We start from the raw sequence: 4219 nt of genomic DNA, 5'->3' as shown, positions 1-4219 counted from the left end.
GTTCATCGATTTGTCAAGTGGGCACCAATAACATCTCCATTGTGAGACTTGTTACTGTTTTTGGCATATCGATCAAATACACCACAGGGAGCTTGCCAGGCTCTGCCATGTGGGCGGCATACTCTCAGTAGCTTGCTGTGCTCTCCAAGAGGGAGGAGGAGGAGGAGGAGGAGGAGGAGGAGGAGGAGGAGGAGGAGGAGGAGAAGAAGAAGAAGAAGAAGAAGAAGAAGAAGAAGAAGAAGAAGAAGAAGAAGAAGAAGAAGAAGAAGAAGAAGAAGAAGAAGAAGAAGAGAAGAAGAAGAAGAAGAAGAAGAAGAAGAAGAAGAAGAAGAAGGAGGAGGAGGAGGAGGAGGAGGAGGAGGAGGAGGAGGAGGAGGAGAGGGAGAGGAAGGGGGAGGGGAGGGAGTGGGATGGAGGGGGGAGGGGAGGGAGGGAGGGGGAGGGGAGAGGAGGAGGGGAGGGAGGGGGAGGAAGAGAGAGAGGGGAGGGAGGGGAGGGGAGGGGGAGGAGGAGAGGGAGAGGAGGGGAGGGGGAAGAAGAGGAACAATGATAATAATTCAGGCTGTAAACTATGGGGGTCCTTTCTCAGGGATAATCAATGTGAGGCTTCCTCTCAATCTGCTGTTGCCTCCGATTGAGGGCGGTGGCCACAGACCGGGACACTCTCCTGGCTGGGATTTCCTTTGTCCTTTGGCGCCTTTCCCCCTTTGCCTATGCAGCGAGTCACATCGCCTTTCTTTAATAGTCACACACTGAAGCACAGGAGAATGGAATAACATCAGTGAGGTCTGTGTGAGGCCTTATAATGTGCTGAGAGCTACTAATTCAGGTGAGGGCCTTCCAAACCATGTATTCTTTTGCTTATTAAGGGGCGACTGTGGTTATCACTAGAGTCACCGGACCCCTCATGCTATTTTGGTGTCAACTACAATTCTCCAAAGGCAAAGTTGCCAAGTGCCAAGAAAAGTTTCAGTGGAATGTGTTTTGGAAGGATAAAGAAGTTAAGATGATCTTCTTGATTTATTTGCCAGTGATTTAGGTATATATATATAAAACTCTAAAGACTTCTTAAATTATTATAAATATTAAGTTAGTATAGGAGAGTGTTAGTGACAAATCAACATACAAAACTCTGTTGCATTCCTCATGCAAACAGTGAGCTAGAAGCAAAAATGACTGATAATATTTAGGTCGCACTGTAGCACTGTCCTCCGTTGTTCATCGATTTGCTTAAGCGGGTACCAGTAACGTCTCCATTGTGAGACTTGTTGTTACTGTTTTTGGCATATAGAATATGCCACAGGTAGCTTGCCAGGCTCTGCCGTGCAGGCGGGACACTCTCAGTAGCTTGCTGGGCTCTCCGAGAGGGAGCTTGCCTATAAGCCTTGAGTTTTCAGTATAATTAAAGTTCAGTAGTTTTACCAAGATTTGATTAAGTAGTGAGTGGTCTCAAAGTCAACCTAAAGTCAACTTGCAGCAAACTATAAAAAATATTGAAGTAGAAATAGAAAATAGAAATGTTAAGGTTTATACAAAATGGCAAAGGCCTCAATGAGCTAATGCAATTGAGGAAAAAAATGAAAATGAAGTCATCATGGTAACAAACTTCAAACTATGTTACCAAGAATAGTAATTAGGACTGTTTGGTATTAGAATAAAAATAGACACAGGCATTAATAGAATATAATTGAGAGCCCAGAATAAATCCACTTGCAAATTGACACTCTCCATGACAAAGGGGCCTGATAAATGAGGAAGGAATAACCACTTCAACAAATGGGGAAAACTGGATGGCTACATGTAAAGGAATTAAACTGGACCTAATGTCATATATAAAAATAAACTCAAGTGGATTTAAAATATGTTTTTAGGTCCCCAAGCTATACAATACATCAAAAATAATGTAGACAGGCTGGAGCGATAGCACAGTGGGTAGGGGGTTTGCCTTGCACGCGGCCGACCCAGGTTTGAATCCCAGCATCCCATATGGTCCCCTGAGCATTGCCAGGGGTAATTCCTGAGTGCAGAGCCAGGAGTAACCCTGTGCATCACCGGGTGTGACCCAAAAAGAAAAAAAAATGTAGACAGGGGCTGGAGTGATTGTACAGTGGGCAAGGCATTTGCCTTGCACAAGGCCAAGCCAGATTTGATCCCCAGCATCCTATACAGTCCTTTGAGCACTTTCAGGAGTGATTCCTGAGTGCAGGGCCAGGGGTAACCCCTGAGAATCACTTGGTGTGACCCAAAAAAACCAAATAATAACAACAATAATAATGATAATGTGGACAAAACACTGTATGATACCAACAGCAAGGTAAGTAAAAACAAAATAAGTAATCAGAACTGTATTAAATTAAAAAGAAACTATGTAACAAAAAAATTTTAGAATGAAAAAATGGTCTAATAAGTGGCGAATCATTCATCTCACATCATACATCTGATAAGGATTTAACATACAGAGACTAAAATGAACTTATGCGATTCAACAACTTTGAAACACCACCAGAGATTTAAGGTCTTAAATCCCATAAAGGTCTGAGCACATGATTTGCATGCAGGACACCCAGGTTCAATCCTCAGCAATGTGTGGTCCTCTGAGAACTACTGTGAACCATCCACGAGCACAGAGCCAGGTTTGGACCAAGCCTGAGTCACTGCGCACCACCAAGTTTGACCCAAAAGTTAAAAATCCAATTTAGAAAATGGATTTAGCTCTGAATCTACATGTTTCCAAGGAGGACATTTTGAATGGCCAGCAAACACATGGAAAGATGCTCATCGTCACTTATTGTTGGGGAAAGGCAAATCCAAACCACCAGGAGGCACCATTGCACTCTGGAAATGGTTTACATCAGCAGCAACTGTCAGTAACCAGGTAAATTCCCTTTCAGCGCTCAGTTCTTGTCCGGAGTGTCTTTTCCAGCTATCATTGACATGATAGTCCCTTCTCTGTCCTATCTGCCCTCCCCCGAGCCTGCACTTGTGGCAAGCTTGCAACCTGGACCTCCTTCCTGGCCCTCGTCCATGGGTAATAGTGATGCAGGGAGGCAGAAGCAGAGGCGGCGGGACTCTGTGCTCATTCGAGGCTCCCAGGTTCTTCGATGTTTTCAAGAATGAAAGAAAATATTGAATAATAAAGATGCTCAGACTCAGAGTTGGAAAGTCGAGAAATTTTTGGAAAGTAAAAGTGAAAAGAAAAGGAGCTCCCCACGTGGAGGAGCTTACTATAAGACTAAGCCAAGGTGAAGGGGTTTTGTGGAGGCCTTGTGAGGGCTCCTGGCCTCCCTTATCAGTGGGCAACTGTTACCAAAGGTGCCAGAAGATTACAAGGATGGTCTAAGTCTCTCTGGACATTTTTGCCTCTAACCTTGGTCTCCCTGTCAGCCTAGGCTCCAGGACAGAATTTATGGTTCTGGAAATCTGATCACCTGAGCAGAAGTTTGGGAATGAAATGTGTCAGGTGGCAAGGGGAATCCGTGTCTTCCATCTACACTGGCAAGGGGAAACAAATCTTCCAGGCCTAATTGACAATGATCTCAGTTTCCCCCATCAGCCTAGGCTCCGGGGCAGAGTTTTATGTTCCTGGGAAGCCCCCGGAATGCAGAGCTAGAACCTGGGTGTTGGAATGTGTGTCAAGTTATGGGTGAGATGGAACATCTAGAGAGAAGAAACTATGGCTTCCTCTCTCACTGCAAGGGGAAACTGAGGCTTCCTCTTTCAGTTGTGGGTAAGGTACTTGCCTTGCACGCGGCTAATCTGAGTTCAATTCCCAGCACTGTGAATGGTGCCCTGAGCCCCACCAGGCGTGATCCCTGAGCTCAGAGCCAGGAGTAAGCCCTGAGTACTTCCAGGAACGGCCCCCAAACAAGCAATCGAAACAGCAGTGAACAGTGTCGGTAAACTTTGGGGGTGAGCAGCAGGAAAGATGCAGGGGTTAAAGGGTGATGGGTATTCGTTTTTTGTGGTTTATTTCCCTTTGATTGGGGGGGGGGCATCCTGGCTGACTCTTGTCCCTGCGCTCAAGGATCATTCCTGGTGAGCTCAGTGGGCCATATGGGAAGGTGGGATTGAACCCAGGTCAGCCAGTGCAAGGCAAGCGCCTACCCGCCGTGCTATGCTGCTTTTACAGCACTGCGGCGGGGGAGAGCTCTGGAAAGGCGGGCAGCGGTTCTCACTCCCCGCAGCGCTCCTGGGCCCGTGCTCTGACGTCTGGGCGGGG

This window comes from Sorex araneus, chromosome 4 (assembly GCF_027595985.1).
Source record: "Sorex araneus isolate mSorAra2 chromosome 4, mSorAra2.pri, whole genome shotgun sequence".
In the NCBI taxonomy this organism is placed as follows: domain Eukaryota; kingdom Metazoa; phylum Chordata; class Mammalia; order Eulipotyphla; family Soricidae; genus Sorex; species Sorex araneus.
The sequence above is the reverse complement of the archived record's forward strand: the minus strand, read 5'-3'. Positions refer to the sequence as shown.